Source organism: Ixodes scapularis, unplaced genomic scaffold (genome assembly GCF_016920785.2).
Source record: "Ixodes scapularis isolate PalLabHiFi unplaced genomic scaffold, ASM1692078v2 PGA_scaffold10__122_contigs__length_95168666, whole genome shotgun sequence".
NCBI lineage: Eukaryota > Metazoa > Arthropoda > Arachnida > Ixodida > Ixodidae > Ixodes > Ixodes scapularis.
In genome coordinates this window covers 69,029,495-69,048,600 of record NW_024609836.1, presented here as the reverse complement: position 1 = coordinate 69,048,600, position 19,106 = coordinate 69,029,495, and the positions used below count along the sequence as shown (strand labels likewise).

Below are 19,106 nucleotides of genomic sequence, written 5' to 3'. Positions count from 1 at the left end.
ATTTAGCCGAGAACTTTGTGGCTACTCTTCTAATGCAATAGCATTCTTCAGCTACCCTACCCCCTCCCCCCTTTCCCGATTTCAAGGACGTTTCTGACCTCCTAATGACTCCTAACAGATGTCACGCGACGTATTCACCAATCCAGTTTCCACGCTAAATTTAGCGGGAAAATATGTCGCCACCTTTGCATGAATTTAGTTTCCCCGCTAAATTTAGCGGGAAAATATGTCGCCACCTTTGCATGAATTTAGTTTCCCCGCTAAATGTGGCGGGACGAATGCTATGGCATTTCATTGACAACCAACAATAATGTTTTCGGCAGCTATTTTGGAAGCTTCACTTCACCTGAAAACCTAACTTATAAAACATCTCTCCTTAAAAAGAAGAGAGCGGCGTTTATTTAGTCAAATTGCAGCTAGAAAGACCCGCCACGTAATATCTGGAGACAAATATATGCCGCCAATGTTTACCACAGCCACGCGCTGGGGTTGGCATTGCTATAAGGTTCGGCTTTACTCGTCACTGAAGCGATTGAGCACGAGCCCCTATCCGAATACTTGTCGACTTATTGATCATCAAGAGCGCAAATCAAGTGCTCACGCAATGCTCGGGTCCAATATACGAGCCGCATTCAAATATCCTCACTGGGAGACTATGCCGACACTGCGACCTCCAAGTTACGTCAGCAAGTTTGGCGAAAGAGAGATAGATTGAAAGTAAACACTCGCTTTTGTTCTTGAAATCACACCGCAGCAGAAACGTTTCTTGGTCAATGGCGTTATGTGCGAGTATACATGGGTCCCACGTGTACCAGTAAGCTCGTCTAAAGTGAAAAACATTCCAATAGACCCTTTCCGGAATTCAGTGCCATCTGGTGACTCAAATGACAGTTTGACTTTTACCGTACTAATGGCGGCGATAAACCTGTGGTCTGCAGTTCTGTATGGGGCACCGTCACATTCGCAAGTCAACGGTGAATGAGAATGCGCGTGTCACTGACCAGTTCTTTTTAAATCCCTTTCAGTGTCGATGGCGAAAAAAATCCAACCAGTCAGAACAAAGCGTCAGCCCACATAGACGCTTTGATAAGATTCTTTACATCAAGGGGCTTTGAAGCTGAGTGTGTGCTACTAACAGATTGACTGGGCCCGAGTTAGAAATGAACACTTACGCAGCTCTTGCATCCGATTCCTGCTTCACGTCGCGCTAAGATCTAGAATGTATAGGCATCATCTGCTTAGGAGCATCTTCAACTTCTTCTTTCATCACTAAACAGATGGCCGCCATTAGTATAGCAGATATGCCATTTTTAAGATGATAATAGTGATCAAAGTTGCCAGTCTGAATTCCGGAAAGGGTCTATTGAACATTATTGCGCCGCCCCTTTATGATGTGAGTGACAACAACAGAATGTCGAAACACTAAGTTCATTTTTTTTTCTTCGTCTCTGAAGGTTTGTTGTTGTGTTTTTTTTTTTTTTTTTTTTTTTTTTGGGGGGGGGGGGGGACCGTTTTTGTTCTGCCCGCGCGCTATGATATTTTTTTGTTACGTACCAATCCAGATTGCTTGCCGTTCTCTCCGGCGCAGAACATTAACTTCGACACATAAAAATGTATGTGGGTATCCCTGCAGATTTTGTCTGTTATCACAGGAACGGTGACAGCCAACAAATGGTTGCTAACGTTTCCATCTGCATCTAAGAAAGTATACATAGCATTCAATCAGTAAAACACAGCCTATTCCTGTAGAAAAGTAGATCGCGCTTAACAGTAAAGCTATACAAACAATTATTTTGCTGATTAGACTACGCGGAAAGCAATGCACTCACAGTTTTGCCAGCAGTGCACAAATAATGTTGTTTAGCTTTTTGTTTCAGGATTCTAACAGCACCTGGAGCGCAATATTTACCACTAGGGTACGCCTAGTACGCGTAATTAAAATGCACAATTTAATATGAAACATTTAGGTTACGAGACGGGAAATATACTGTGGCCATAACACCAATCTTGTATGACCAAGATCCCTCAGGTTGCATGGGGAAGGTAAAATGTCGGAGGGACTTGGGGCGTGCATTGGTACTATATACGTCATAGCAGTAACAAAAAATTCGTCTGGCCTACGAAATTCACAATACCGATGTTACCTTTTAAAGACACGTCATCTGTTTCGTAGTGTTCCAGAGAGGAATCTGACGTCCTTGTTGCACTGATTAGACTGGTAGTTAAAAACAGCAGCCTGGGTATTGAAGGGGGGCACTTTTTTTGCAGCTATTTGCGACTGTGACATGCAAGGACAAACTGCGCAGATTAATGCGCAGCCCTTTGTTTCGTATCTGTTAATTGTCATCTTACGTTTTCTGTAAAGACCAACTAAGAAGAGCCTTGTCCCTGCTTCGGGTTTGTTTCACCCATCTGTGCCCAGTTTTAGAATAGGTTGACAAAAAGTGCGCAAAACTAACGAATCAATAGTTTCAAAGCCTGCTATCGCTTCGCAAGAGGTGCCAATTAGATTAGCATTCTATGCGGGCTGCCGTGAAAACTGCAGTTATCATGCACATAAGACATAATGCCATTACATGCATTTAGTTACTTAACCGGGCAATTGTGAAAATTATCAAACATTTTTGTTTCCCGTACTGGATAAGCTTACATCGAAGACCGTGTCCACGCAACATTATTCCACATTGTGAAAAAAAAGGTCGTATCAATTCATAATAGTCGCAATGTATATAAAATGCTTAATTCTTTATGACACAGAATGGCTTCTGAATCCGCACGCGACTAGAAGAATATAAAATTCTGTAAATCAGACATGGATTATAAAGCACGGTGTTGATTTGCGCTCGATGTTTTAGCAGTATCTTGACTGGCATTCGTAATTAATACACTGGTGGTGAAAGTCAATCAGAAGCATCCCTAGTGGGATTGCTCTCGGTGTGACCGTTCGAAGAGGGGAACTTGAACAAGAGCATCTGGAAAAATTGGTCAATTTAAGAGCAAATTATTTAAGGCTCTCAAAATCAGACATTCTGCAGCCATTAGTGAGTTTTAGAATAGCGTACGCAAAAGCTTTTGTGTAGCCAAAGAAATAGCGTCGTCCCCATCCGGAGTGCGGAGCACGCAACGCTAACGCTAACTCACAGCACTTGCGTTTGGTCTTATACGCAATACGTAAACTTTATACTTACATGGAGTGGTTTGTCCCCATCCTGCTACTGTAACGAATTTTCCGGGCAGGGGGAGCTTCACGGCAAGACACACGGTCCCAATGCGCCCTCTGCTGGCCGCAAAATCGAAAGGTCGTGTCAACTTGACGAGCGCGATGTCATTGCTGTGCTCCTTCGTGACGTGTCCCCAATAGTCCTCGTGTGTGATAAATCGTTTGATCTGTAGTGGAGAGGACTCTGTTACGTAATCATGAAGGGTTACACATTACTCCATGTTCAACATAGAGTAATTTAATATGTACGCACCTGTTTCTTCGCGGTTACTATTTGAAACCACTCAAAGAGTATCACCTCGAACCCTAAGCTTGCATGCGGGCTAAGGTAACTAAAGCTATTTTTCGATTTTCTTGCGTTCGTGTGCTGAGAGAGTGTGGTATTATCAAAAAAGTCACAACTTTGAGAAATTCTGATCTCCCTAGTTGTATGTTTTTGTTGCTGTTTTTTTGCTACAAGTTGAATTAAAACGACTTGAATCGTGTATATTCATTTAATGGCAATGTGCTTCGAGCTCGTAGCATGCTGCGCCATCTCACGGCGTGTGTCAGAAATGAAAGGGAATCTTCGACGCACTTGCTGCTAGGCGAGGTGGTGCCGTTCAGACATCTTTACTTAGTGTTTTCACTACACGCTTTATGTGATATTAAAAACACTGCAGTGAACACAAAAGTAAGTTGCCAGACGCCCAAACGTGTCCACTGAATCAGAAGGTCGTCTTCAGTTCGGGACAATTAAAAGTCGCATGTTTAGAACCTTGTATATTTTAGTCGAATAAAATATACCGGCTTCTCGTCTTTGTTTTTGGATCGTTAACACAGGACTTTGTGAAAAACTTCACCTGTAACCGGAATAATAGCGCTTACAAGATTTTGTACATGAAATGGTATAAGAAATTAATTTTTTTAGCGATTCAATTGCGATTTTGCCGGATTTGTGCCAAGATGAGAAATGTTTTCGCCATCCTCGGAGATAGCTGGAATATTAAATAAACAATCCGTTTTCTTTCAAGAACACGGTAAATAAAATAACCCACAAAAATGGCAATAATATGGTTGTGTCTTCTATATATGAAAAAAAAAATCAAGGAATTCCAGGGAAATAATTTTATGCATATTTTATCAAAATGTATACACTTTACAAGATTTAAACATAATTTGATTTCTAGAATTATAAAACAATACGCTTCAAGCTAACTTTGTGATAATACAAAATTGTAATGTGCGTATAGTTTTTCTGTCCTAATGTGTGCAGTTATTACTTTGCGTACGTAAAGTAATAACTAATGTATGCAGTTCACCTTTTAGCAAAATATAAAATTAAAATTCTCATAGCTAGGCAGCAGATCTAAATCTTCTCCGTAATGCATTATAGCATCGTAATAATGATTAATTTCTTCGCGAAATGTGATGTAGGGAAACGCACAGATTGGATATAGCCAGATCGAATCTTTCGAGTCGTTTGTAAACGATTTGAAAACATTTTTTTTAGAGATGTATCTGTCCTAAAATAAAGATAGTTCTATTAAGGGTTACTGGACAATAGCAGTGATCTATAGAACAAACTTAATCATCTACTTAATCATCTGAGCATTACATTAAACTTTTGTAGAGCAGGGATTATTCTTACTTTCCTTCGTTGCAAGTATAGTCCCACGTTTTTTATGTCCAAACTTCCAGCATAAAAGTTTGATTCGCTTGCATTGAATCTGAAATATAAAAACAAAGTTAATCAAATATACTACTAAAATTATGCGCAACATGACTTACCCCGGGTCACATAGCAGACAGTGCGCAGCAGTCAACACAACGTCTCTTTTAATTATGGATCCACCGCAAAGTTCTGTTTTATTCTCTGTGACAATCTCGAAGTACACCTGCGGATCGGATATAAAATAACCAGTGAATTCTTTATCGATTTAATAGAAATTCATCAATTAGCGCAAAAGAAAGTTATACATATATACTTATTCATAAGGGTCCACCTAACTATTGGGGTGCGGAAAAAATTGAGGAACCTTCAAATCGAAGGGGAAAAGACAGCGGTAGGACGACGTCTCGATGGTTTGAGACATTTGAGACGTCGAACGTCTCAAACTAATCATCACCAGCTCGCTTGCTTATTCGCGCTGTTCTTTTACATGTATGCAGTTCTTGGCACTTGGGGATTCAACAAGATTTCCAGGTCGTTATAGTCTATTAATGCCACGCGAGACCGCGTTTTCCTTCTCCCCCATAGACCGACACGCGCGGTTGGCGTCACGGAGCTGCGGTGGCGCTGAGATCGCGCCGGAGCCGGGTGGTGTGGGCAGAAGGGTGCACGTTTTGCATGCCCTTTCAAAATGTATCAATGAGTTTCAATTGAGTTTCTAATGCATTATATAAGAATACATCATAAACTCAATTGAAACTTATCGTTCATTTTTGTAAGGGCGGGCGTCATAGCGGTACAGCAAAAGTAGCGAAGTGGGTTTCCAAAAGTTCTTCGCGGACTCTGAAAGGCGCAGAAGTTAGATAATATCCGTTGATCGAAAAGAATGGTCGCCTCGCGATGACGACCGTTGAAGCGGCAAGCACTTTCTTGAAAGACAAGTGGGGCTTCCATTTTAATCTCCGTTCCGAGGATTTCTTATGAGCAGGGAAAGTTTCGTCTGATCGAGACCCTGATTTTGTTCCCGCGGTGTTCGCGCGCAAAGGACCGGTCAAGCGCTCGTCGGTGGCTCGCTATACGCCCGTGCTAACAAGCGGAAGGAGATCGGCGGTAAAATGAACAAAGTGGTATCGGTTTTCGTGCTTTCTGGTCATGAGGGTAAGAAAAATATCATACCTTGACTCGAAGGACTTTGTGTATATTTAATCAATTAGTAAATACACTTCCGCAGACGCACAGTCCTCTGATCTAGCCACCAGCGCGGAAACCGGCTGGAAGTAGTCGGAGGCCTCGAGAGACATGAACGTCTGCACCGCGTCGGCCGTCAACTGGCTTGGCGAGAAATCTAAATACGCGACATTGTGAGCCATCGACGTCGGTGGCAGCAACTTCACGTCGGAACTCCCGCAGGCCTTGTTTACGGCGTACGGATCATCGAAGGCAACGCCGTCCGCGTACACTTTGTCTCGATACCGCTGCCGTTCAGAATCGAGTAGCGAGCTCAAATGGTCGGGCATAACGTAGGGCATACGTTGGCAGGAAATACGACGCACAAATAAATCTAGACGCGTTCCTCCAATTTGGGGGGGGGGGGGGGGGGGGGGGAGGGGGAGGGAAGGGGGGGGGGGGTCACTAACGAGCGCACGCCAAACAACGCAATGGCAGAAACACGGAGAGCCTGGCCACTTCAGCCCTCATAGCTGCTGCGCATTCGTTGCCTTCCGTCCGTGTTGGTAAACAGAGTCGCGCCGCGTGTCGGTCCATAGTATAGGAAGCCAACCGCCATGTGCATTAATAGAACCAACCCCCCTGATCGATCAACATACTGTTTACGAACGAGCCCGCGTCTCTCACACCGGGTGTGGATGCATTATACTTGCGCACGAACAAATTCAGGTGAGACAAAGCATCTGCGCATGCGCGGTGCGGACAGCAGCGCCAACGCAGTGGCGTGATGTCAGAGAGTCGACACTGGGCGTGGCTTATTATGTTAATTCAGGCTTCTCGCTTCGTGATTGGTTCTTCGGCAAATGCCGCAACCTGATTGGCTGGGGAGCAATGATGCTGGGGACTCGTCACGTGGTGAATTTACTAAGCTTGTCGGTGACTTTGCATAACAACGCCTAAGTGCTAGGCTTTTTTACGTCACGTAGCGGATGCCAGCGCGGGGCACGCGTGAAGTTTTTTGCTGCGTCAGCAGAATTCGGCTGGGACTCGTGTCCAATGGGGAGGACACGATTCGCAGCTAAACAGTGGCGTAGAACTCGCGTTGACCTTCAATGGGTGACGTAAACAAAATCTAGCACCTAGGCCTTGTTATGAGGAGGTGGAGTATTAAGCCGGGCGTTGGCTGGTCAATGTCAACTTTTTTTTCTCTTTTCTATAAAAAAAAGTTATGAGCAGTACCTACAAGTTCAGATTTTGGTGGCATAGCCTATTTTGGGTCATCAAAATAGATCTTGGCAACGTTTCGGCCGTAACGTTTAATCTGCAAAGGCGACTGCCCACCGCTACTCCCCCCCCCCCCCCCCCCCCCCAAGCCTGACCCGTATACCCATTGGTCATGGTTGTGGTTTCGATTTTCCAACCTGATTTCACGAATGTCGCGCGTCACGACCATACATGGTGCATTATTTTTTTAATTTGTGGCTTTCGTTAAATATATAACACTGTACGTGTGGCCTACCATACAGATAGAATGCTTCAATGTTTTATACTTCTTAAATATTTCGTAACCGTGGAGCATGTGGTAGGAAGCTTGAGGACCACCAAAGGTGAAGCCAGAAGTGAGGAGGGACACGCCCTCAACAATGACTAAAATCAAGAGACGTTATTGGACGAATAGGAGAGCTCTCGTCTTTTCGTTCAGTAGCTTCTCTTGGTTTTGATCATCGTTGGGGGCGTGCCCCTCCTCACTTCTGTCTTCACCTTTGGTGGCCGCATGTCGCCGCCTAAAGCCTCCTATGCCTCATAAACCGGAGGGTCATATACACTGCATTTTAGAATTGTAGAAAGGCTGCCAGCAAGGCACGACGAGAGGCCGTGCTCCTACTCCTCGCTAAGTCTAGGCAGTCCTTGCTGCCGGTGGAGGTACGTGCGTCAACGGAGGCTCTCACCAAGATGACTAAGTGCAATGCAAACGAACGCTGACTTCTTTTTTTTTTTTATGCGGTATGGAGATGCACCGTCAACGGAGGCCCAACGGAAACCGAAACCGTGCCAGTCCTTTCCGTGACCAGGTAGACCTCATAATACAACGCGTACAGTGCTGCGTGCAGGGATTTTTGGAAGTAGTATATTGCAAAAGTGATCACCCTTGGTCGACTATCTTCTGTTTATCGAGTGTGTACGGTGTGAAAATAGGGGAGAGGAGGATATGATAGCGAAGGGACGTCAGAGTGCTGAGCTCTGATAGGAACGATTAGTGGGTCGACCACTGATTTCTATGTCGATTTGCTGGATCGCGGTTGCCCGCTCCGCGAATGCGGCAACTGGCGGCCATATTTTTGGTAGAGTTATATTACCTCTAGCCAATGTACAGCTCGTGCAGCCACTATCATCCATTTATGGCAGACAGCGTTTTGGCAGTTGTGGTGGCAAGCTGCCATAAAAATAGCCGTGGGTGATATTTTGTTCTTGACTAAAATTGTTCGACGAAACACATTGTTGAAACCCGGCGTGAAAGGTAGCCCGATCTTTGAGGACCCCGTGAAAGTTTCACGAAATCGCAGCACCGGGGAACAGCAGCTTAGCACGCATCGAAAGTCGCGTCAAAGGAAGCATCGAAAGCACACGCCGGATGCGAACTGTGCTGGTGGCCCCCGGTGCTGCGCTTTCGTAGAACTTTCGCCGGGTCCGCAGAGATGGGGCTAACTTTCACGCCGGGTTTCAAGAGTGTGCTTCCTCGAACAACTTCAATCAAGCACGGAATATCAGCCACGGTACAGTGTACTAGACCCACGGCTATTTTTATGGCAGCCTTCCGCCGTAGCGCTGTTCGCCATATTACAATGATGGCCAGAAATAATATAACTCAACCAAAAGGATGGCCGACCGCGGCAGCATTCCCGTCTATAGTCGGAGCTGGTCAAACGCGATCCAGCAAATAGACACAGAGGCAGTAGGGTTAACCCAAAGGCTAACTGCCTTCGTCTGTACCCCCCTTTGCGAATGCGGTCGAACGTCGAACGCCGCGGTATCTGGCGTTCGAACGCGAGACACTACAGAGGAGCAGATCAGGCACTTGTTCGCTTTGACTGGAGGGAGACAGTGGGGGAAACCAAGTCAGCTAGCCTCTGCCTCTATCCACTAATCACTCCAATTGGAGCTCCGCGCTCTGACGCCCCCCCCCCCCCCCCCGCCCCCGCGCTTTCATCCCCTCCTCCTCCCCCCCCCCACAGTTCCTCACCGTATACACGAACTCAGCTCTGTTACGTCATGGCCCGGCGTTGGCGCGTCGGGCTCAATTCCGGCCTGTGGTTGTGGGGGGGAAATCACCATCCAGGACGCGCATTCCTGTGTTATTTTGGAAGAAACCGGACTAAAACCGGCCTTCTCGTCAAAACGCCGCGACTGGGACTGTACCGCAAGAGTGTGGAAAGGTTTGAAGGTCAGTTTTCATGTGTTTTCTGCTTGCTCGGTTAGTCCGAGAACGTGTACAGGTTCCGTGAAAAATAATAACCAGATGCGGTCGGACCGCGATTGCTTGTGTGGGTAGCACTTCGGGTTGCAATCACGGATACTTGTGGTCGTCAGATTTATTTGTTTTGTTCCAACATGAACGCGGAAAAACCGCCACGTTGTACAAACCACCGGCGGACTACGTTCAGTGCGCCTTTACGTTCAAACGGCTACCTGACCGTTCGAAGTGTCGTCTGCTCTTTCAAACGTTTCTGCTTGTTGTCGTCTGCTCGTTAAAACGACAGCGGCCCGTAGACTGAACGTTGACCCGGTAATTCCGATAAATACTAAATGCAGGCCTCAAAATACTTAAGTTTAAAGGTAGGTTAGGGTAACTAGTTTCAGTGCAAATAGTAGATACGAAGAGATGTTGATCATTGCTAGCAGTGGCCATCCCCAACTTGTCATGCCCAGTTTACTCGATCCGATTCTGTTTACGATTTTTAGTATCGACGTCGGCCATCTCAGCTACGGTCCACGCTTTTGCAGCCCGAGCGACGTGGCGACTGAAAATAGCGAACAGAATTCCATCATTCGAGTCAGGCTGTTAGCGCTCACTCTGCGGCGTCCACGCAGAGTGAATCGACGCACCTCCTATTATTCACGTGAAGTTTTGCGATGTTAATTTTGCTGTGGCCGCTAAAGTAGTCAGACATTGCAAGGAAGACGTAGAATCAACAATTCTAACATGAAAAAGAGCACAGGAGCTGACACCGACACCGACAACATCGCCTTCCAATGGTTTGTTTATGGGCGACAGCAAACGTTTTGCCCACACTCCATCGCGCAAGCGCGGCGCGCTGGTGGCGTCCACTAGGGGCGCTCAGGTTTGTTTATGAACATGAGTCGGTCTATAAGTAGACGGAGTAGCCAACAGAGTGGTGACTCTCCGGTACCACGCGTAATTTTCACAGTACCATCCATGGGAATTCTCCAACCCTTGCCTTCCTTCCACCATAAATAAATCGGTCTCGAGTATGCACACGACTTTGACCGCAACCGGGATCCGGCCATCCGGAACCTTGGAGGAACATACACAAATATTAGAGCCTAACATTGTTTTTTTACAAAGTACTCCCGACCCCCCCCCCCCCCCAAACACACACACAAACAAACACACACCCGCTTCAAAATTGTGTCCATCTGTCCGTGCGTTTCCCGCTAAGTTTAGCAGGGGAATTTGATTTCCCGCCACTTAAACACCAATTTAGTTCCCCGTTAAATTCAGCGGGAAAATTTATGTGACGTGACCTGACGCTACGAGGCCTTTACACCAATTCAGTTTCCTAATTAAACTCAGCTGGAAAATTCATGTCACGTCATAAACACTCCGTCTCACTACAATGGTACACTACATGCCAAAGCTACGGGGGAGAGAGTGTGTCCCGACCTGTGCAAGAGGAGAGAAAGGGAGAACGGTGGAAACCCAGCCCTTTTCTCTCTTCCCTGTAGCTTGGCAGCACTGCAGGGTTTTAGTGAGACAGTGTATACACCTGAATACAGCGAACTCGCAGCTATGGTGCCTCAAACGCGTCTTCGACTGATCTGTTTAGAGTCCTATCCGGCCCATACATCGAAAGGGGTCTCGAAGTTTCAACAAATGACGTCACAGAAGCCGTAGTGTCATGCTGTCGGATGTGGCGGTCCGGGTGGTTGGTCGTTGAAATGCTGGCAAAAAGTTCGAGCGAACGCGAGGGTCACTCTCGTCATAGTGTCCCAACTTCTCGCTGCTGCAGCTTCCGTGAACTGTGACACCAGAGAGCGACCTGCAGCTGAACAGGCGTCTGGTACTTCCACCACCGCTGCTGGAACACCGCCAGAATCGCGACCGGCAAGACCATGACACTTTTATGACGTCACCAGGCGGAAATCGAGGAACCACTTTTTTGGACACGGAAAACACACCAATCGGAGACGCGTTTGAGGCACCATACTCACAGCGCACATTAGTTGGGCACAAGCGCTATCATCATCATCTCACAGGGGTACAATTTCGGTTTTGCCAGTCTGTACAAACTAGGTAGATAATGTTTTCTTTTTCTTGTGTTCAATGTCCCTTTAACTTGCTGTAAAAACACCAATGCACCAATTAAGTTTCACCACATAATTTGCCTGGGAAATTAATGTCACGTGACCCACACTGCGAATTTCTTTTTCGACCACATTTAGCAGGAAAATTGACGTCGCGATACCTATACTATACCAGACTGGTTATTTACATGTAGTCAAGGTAAAGGAATCCCCTAAATACTGAATTTCATGCAGTAAGGACTATTTAAGACTTCAAAGAAAAAACATGTAAAAATACGAAAGCTTTATAATGAAGCTGTCATTTATTCCTAATACCGTCTGAATTAAAACCGGTTCAAACATACTAGCTAGCGCTGAGATATTTAAACGTCAGAGCTGAGCAAGTTTTAGACGCTGACTCAGCGCTGAATTAGCGCTGCACTCTGTCTTTGAACATCAAAGGTCTTCGTCACGTGCAGCAGAGCACTTATACAGCCCTGAAATAGGTCAAAATAGTGTCTATGGGCACCCGGCAGATCTATCTCGTGTGCCGATACGCGCGCCTCTCGCGGCGGAATCGCGCGTACTCATCGGGAAGCGACCTCGGCAGTCCCAGCTCAACTGCAGTGTTGCACCGATGGGCGTTGCAAGGTCTGCTTGCCTGCTTGGGCTACATCATTGGCGGAAGCGCGGGAGCAGCAGGCGAGGCGTCGGAGCTCTGCCGCTCTCCCTACGCTGACTAAAAGTGGCCGCGTGTGGCGCTGTTCGCTGGGAGATCGGTAGCGGCTCCTAGCGAACGCAGGGTGCCCATAGATCTTTTTCCCAAGGTCTGGCGCGCAACTGGCGCACCCTCCAGCCGGTGCACTGTTGGATTGGCCTCTGACACAGTGTATGAAACCGCCAAGTATATGGGCAAAAAGCTTACAGGCGAACCGTCGTGCGTGAGATAGTTCCGGGTGTTTCGTTTTACCCTGTTACAGTTTTCAAAAGGCTACGGTTGTCTGGCTATTACCGTGCATTTGCCGGGGGCACACATTATTTAAATAAGCGTAGCAACAATCGCGGAAAGTGTAAGATGAGCACTAGAGGAAGCAGGTCGAATGTGGCTACAGTGTTTTATGAGCTTTACAGGTTCCCCAGGAATCCTTATTTATGACGTCAGTCAATTGCAAGCGTCAGTCGGGAGGGCTTTGTATTAGAGTCCTCGTCACGTTCGTGCTCACAACTAACTCGTCTAATGAAAAGCGGACCCATTCCAATCCGGTGCTCATGCACGAAATTGGTTATCCCTGCAACGTATGCTATTATTTCATGGCATGTGAAAGGTGTGAAATTTCGTCTACTTGCCAACACCCAAGATGCAGTTATCAAATGTCGAGAGCTTATCTGCCTAAGTTACATTAAACTTCTCGATATTCCTTCACTGTGGAAACTTATTCTAAACACCTCACCGTTTTCATCCTCGTTCTTTCCAAGAGGAAAGGCGATGGAGTGTCATTAGCCAGCTCGGTTCAACTCGCCAACTGCTAGCCAAGCTTTAGTAGCCGACCATAGCCAAGCCTAGCCAACTTTCTCCCATACCCGCACCGTTGCCTACACAGATGGCTGTGTTGCCACAACAGCTTGTATTTCTTGTTTTAGTCTCTAGACGGCGTCATCGGTGCCACGAACCTCAAACCTCTAAATTAAAATGGCGAATGGGTTGCCGTGGTGGTTTTGAAGACCGCTCCGCGCGAACCTAAATATTAGAGAGTAAATGGCTCTGTGGTCTGTACACCAAGTGTGGATTACAGAACGGGCAGTACGCTGCTAGTAAAGCTGGTAAAACAGTTCAAATAAAATCGTTCTTGCTTACCTTCCATGAAGAGCATCAATGTGCAAGCGACCGCCAGAAAAAGCATATTGTCACAAAATAAAAATCCTTGAATGGAATTCGAAAAAAAAAAGTATATTTAGAAATGTTTTTGGTGGCAAGACTTGCTCGTACGAAATCTTATTTAGGCTGATTTCTTTACTATGCTTTGCTGCTAATATCCATTATTTTATGCCACTATTTATTAAACATTAGCTTATACAGGGTGTTGTTTTTTTATTCTTTCAGAGTAGTTAAAAAAAAAAAACGTGAAAGCTACACTTATGAGGTTTCTGCGGGGGATTTAAACGGCCAGAGGACCAGAGTATAGGAGATAGTCGCAACTATCAGTCGGCTGATTAAATAAGATGTGTTATTAAAATTTTAATTAGTGCAAATATAGATTTATTTCCAACTGAAACCTTGCTGAGCATCATCAAAAACCACTAAATCAACTCTTTTTCAGAAGGATATAAAACCGGGGCATCATTTTACGGCGTTCTGTAATAACGCTCCACTTGGACGCGTTTCTAGATTTCGGTTTGTTATCAGGGCGCATCTTTGCGCCCGCAGTCCTTCCCCCCGGTGGTCGCGGCGCCAAGTCACCTCCCAGCCTCCTTCGTAGAATGGAGGGAAGCAGGGCGCACGTGTGTTGCGCGTCTCAGCCTCGGGTGAGCAGGACCGCGGGAGCAAAGATGTGCTCCGATAAGAAACCGAAATCTAGAGACGCGTCCAAGTAGGAGCGTTTTTACAGAACGCCCTAAAATGCTGCCCCCGTGTTAAATCCTTTCAAAAAGAGTTGATTTAATGGTTAGGTGATTTCAGATAAGATCGAACAGGCGGTGGCTGGTCGACCTTTTTAATTTGCTTCATAATTTTATATGTTGTTTCCCGATGTCCAAAATGAACAAAATCAGAATTATTTTCACCCAGAAAAAAAATTGTCGAACGCTAAAAATCGTACATCACGTAGAGGGGGAAAGTCGCATTTGCTTGCATAGCCGGAGGGGGCAACTTTGGTGAATAATAACTAAAGTTATACTTTTTAGGTGAGTTTCATAATATTTTAGTATAATCTGTATGTATTTAGCAATGCAAAAAAAATATTGTTATTGTGTAGTATGTTTTAAAAAATTATTAAAAAACATCAATTTCGGCTCCTTGACCGTTTTTTCCCCAACTTTGCAGGCCTGTATCTTAGGAAATAATTTAGTCAGAAACGTAATATTTTAATTTAATACGCTACTCATAAACGGAAGTACATTCACTAAAATTCAAATTTATTTAGGTGCGGGTTGGGGAGAGTTTGGCAAGCAAACACGAGACAAGCACCAAAATAAAAAAAAATTAAGGGCGATTTAAAAAAAAAACCCGTTCTTAATTTTTTTTAAACTCTGACCGGTCAGTCTACTTTATTTGGGGGTTAATATTCATTAAAAACATGTTGCATTATATTGATGGTGTAATAGATACAGCACCTCTACCGAGCCCCTTCTGCGAAGCTCGGCACGGTGTACCACTGTGGTGCGACGCAGTTATTGCGACTTCTTACTTTGAGAGAAAATTAATTTTTTTATTCATTCGAGTATAGCCAGTAATACTTTGTCACATCTTTGTCACGTTATAATAAATTGAACATTAAATATAATAAATTACACATAATATACAACAGATTCCTGCCTTCATAGGTTTCAAAATGAACAGATTTTGGCGCAAACATTTTCTGACGGTGTGCACTTAGAGTTTCTTCCAAGGGGACCCGATAGTACGTGCCACTTGCAAGTCGCAGGTCGAAGCTTCTGATGTTTTGCATAGCCACACATGCCACGACTGAATACCAGGAAAGGCGCGCACTCCCACCCACTCTTCATTTTTGCGCTGACGGAATTCAACAACCTCGTCTTCGTCCAAAAGTGTGAAATTCACTCCTTTTAGTTTTTGGGAAAGACTGTTCACCATGCATTTTGCAGACTGTATGGCCTTTCCTGGGAGCTGTCTCAAGTTGTGAAGCGTTGCTTGGTGTTTGACGAGTCCTCCAACTCCGTCACACGCGTTTTTTCCGTGCCCAGTGGCTGAGAATAGCAATTGTGCTTTGGGAAAAACATTTTTTTGGAATTCATGAAGTTGGAAGCGATTCTTGAAGTGACTGGCGGCACCGTCATTTACATAAGTCAAATGAGAGTACACAGCAAGGTTGTCATCGACCCACTCTCTCACTTTTTGTACAGCCAGACAGGCATGAGCGGAGTCATGGTGCAAGTCGTCACTGATGACGGCAAAACTGTATGTCGACTTTCTAGTAGTCACCGCACATGTAAATATTGAGACCTGTTTTTTTTCCAGTGGTACGCTTGAATCTCGTCAGGAAGGATAACAGTCCAGTTTTCAGCGAAGTCGAAGTGGAAGACAATGCTACCACGCTGCGCGCACTGCTTTGCTTCATAGATGACTTTGCCTTGCGTCTGTCTGATATGGTTGTGAATGATCCACCTTGAGACAGACACACAAAGCTCCTCCAGAAAGGCGACCGGATCTAAAGTCTTTTTCACGAGCTCGCCTGACTCCCATGCTGCCAAAACTATCTCTTCATCCTCGGAAATGTTGAGTTTTTCGAGTGTGGGAGACTGGCCTTTGGGACAATGGTCACATTCGCCTAAAAGGCACTGGCGCGATTGCGGGTTGCAAATGAATGCAGAGTTCAATTCCGCTGCGTCAAGTTGTGAGCCAAAAGTGTTTTGTAGAGAGGCGACACAGAGGTTGTAGTTTGCGCAGTACACACAAACGCACGCTTCTTGCTGGGGATTGCATTTAACCCATCGGCGTCGCAGGGAGTAAAACTTCGTCAATCCGATGCCGGAGCCGGGATGGTCACTTATATACACGAAACGCTTCTCTGATTGACCGTGTCATAAAACGTTTCGGCTTGAGCGTTTTCTGGCCATCGAGCACAACGGAAATGACGTCTTTCTGATTGGGACTCTGCCTAGAACACTCTAACTCGTCTTTCATGTAGTACTCAACCGCTGCTGATATGTTTTCAGGGCTCACCTTACACCTTGTATAGGGATCGGGCACATACCACACGCCGTGGTCCTCCCTCAGCTTCCGGGACCTATTAATGATGTAGATCGATTCCTCTGGGATGATTTTCTGGACTTCATTTCTTGTCAAGGTTGATGGCAGGAGGGTCAGCAATTGACAGCGTTCCCGGAGAGAGGCTGTGGTCGCAAAGGCGCGGCGAATGTTGTCCGCCCACTCGGTGCATGTGGAGCACTTTTGCTCCGACGACCCCGATGCCGCGTTTTCATCGTACGCAAGACGCGTCCTGGAGCGCAAAGTCGCAGTCACAACCTGCTCTAACTCCGTCTGTTTCCTCTTTACATAGGCAGGCCTGTCTCGACTTCTTACTTCACTTGGTGGTCTTAGTGGTGACACAAACGTTGAACGTACGCTGCGGTTGAGGTCTTCAATGGCCTCCTCAGGAGGCATAAAGCTGTCACCGCCCAACTCTGAGCTTCGCAAAGATATTTGCTTGGTGAAATGCGTAAAGCAATTGTAGCACAGGTAGTCCAGCTTGCTCACTTCCATGGAGCTGCCAGACGGGAGAATTCGCTTCAAACAGTCCACATCGAGCTCTCTCACACTGCGAAAATTTCGCTGCATCGGGATCTTCTTTTTGTGCTTTGCAAGGTAATCTGCGCAAAACATTCGCTCCGAGCTGTGTTGTCGCCATAACGAGCTCATTATGAATAAAAAGTCAACACGAAGTAAAGGAACAAAATTGCGGGTTTAAACTGTGGCTGAGCTGGAGTAACGCAGGTTAGTGACAAGTTGAAACAGGGAGGCTCCTTCGTTCGAAGCACACAATTATACACAGAACTACACAAATTACTCCCGCAACGAAGCTCCAATCGTCGCAAAGAAAGAGAGAGAGAAAGTCTCCGGGCAAAGGAAATAGACAGCGGCGAAACTATTCAGGGTCGAATGCAGATATCTATGTTTTCTGCAGAAAGGCGTCCTTGAGTCACACCGTCACTCGTATCGGTTCCCCAAAAGAAACGCCGCCTTTTCGCTATCTGCCCAAAACCCTGCTTCCCACTAATCCCTTTTACTTTGAGGGTTTGTCCACATCCAAGCAGATCCTAATCACCGCCGTCCAACTTGGCGGCAACGTTTATTGCTTCCCAACATTTTGGTAGACTCCAGATGGAGGACGAAGAGGGCAACACAGAACGATCACCAACTCAGCGCCGAAAGATTGTTGTCTCTTCCAGTTTATTAGGAAGCCCTAACCACCGACCTTCAGACGCCCGATAGATAGCCTCGCCTCCCCCCCCCCCCCCCCCCCCCCTTCCCCTTTGCTGGCTCTCCACATGGCAAGACGCCCATCACTAAGCAAGCCGGCCAACCCCTTTCCCTCCCCGTCCCCAAAACAGTTTTCCGACCGACACAGGCAGCTTCAAGGGACAATGAAGACGATTTTATTTAATTTTTTTTTAAATGGTGTTTTTATGCTTCTTGGGAACATAGCATGCTGCCCAATTTTTTGTAGCCATTTGTGACGCTTATTTTTGTGCCCACGAAAAAAGTAAAGAAACCGAAACTGAACTATCTCCATTCTCGTTTCTGGGCCTCCAAAAACGGAGGTGACGTAGGGAGTGACGTCAAGTGTGAATAGTCGGTATCGGTAGTATTTATGAGATCGAGATCCTGGTTACCGCGGTGGGTTATAGCAGCGCGGTGGCGCGGTGACGCGTCAACATGGACGGCAATGCCGCTCTCGCGAGCGAGTTCGAGCTTCCGTTCAGTAACCCAACACAAACGGAACGGGAGTACGTGTGTGGCGGCCTCCGCCGTCACCCGACGGAGACTGCCCAGCCGGTAACGAGCGGCCCGCACGCCGAAGTGCCCATAGTTGCTCGTTGGCCGTTTCGCGTCCAGCGTAGCAAAGAAAAAAACAATTATGCTGCTTTATTTATGGGTTAGTAATTCTTTCCGGTCCGATTTATACGTTTCATGATTATTCAAGCGGAAATTAGAACAGTATTCCTAAAAACCGAGAACCAAAACGTGACCGGGGGTGCGTCTCGCGTTTCGACCAATCGCTGAAGCATCTCTTGTGACGTCACGCTCCTTGGCCTCGCATCGGTCACGTGAGCTCCGCTTCTCCGGGCTTCTCCCGCAACTCTCGGGGCGTCGCCCCAGTCGATTCCGGTACGATTATTACCGCGACTGTTTAATTGATTGGCGCGGCACACAAGCGCCGCTTTCGGCTGAAATTTGGGCAACGTGGCCTGAGACGTGCCTGGAACCCAGTTCAGTCGCCAAAAAGATGTCCGAAATTGCCTTCATTGTCCCTTTAAAGTCCTTCCCCACCTCCCAACTTGCCCTTCCAAGAAAATACCGACACCGGATATCTGGAAATAATTCACCCTCTCTGCGATAACAACACATTTTTGCATGCTTTAATTTTTTTTTTGCCGTTTTTTTTTCTTTATTTTACGCTTTTTCACACTTTATGGCACGGAAGAAAATCAAAAGGAAAAAAAGAAAACGAAACGTTTAACCAGATTTATATCTAAGCAAACACATGTTGACCCTCCTGCGTCTACAAAACCAAGCAACACCCCACATAATACCCGCCAAAGAGTGGATGCCCAAAGGTTAACTTTAAACACATGAACGTCGAATAT

The 19,106-nt window shown here is 46.1% G+C and overlaps 1 pseudogene; it reads right to left on the bottom strand.

Moving 5' to 3' along the window:
* Window positions 1-15,034: 15,034 nt before the first annotated feature.
* Window positions 15,035-15,681, bottom strand: LOC121834860 (annotated as a pseudogene).
* Window positions 15,682-19,106: the final 3,425 nt, after the last annotated feature.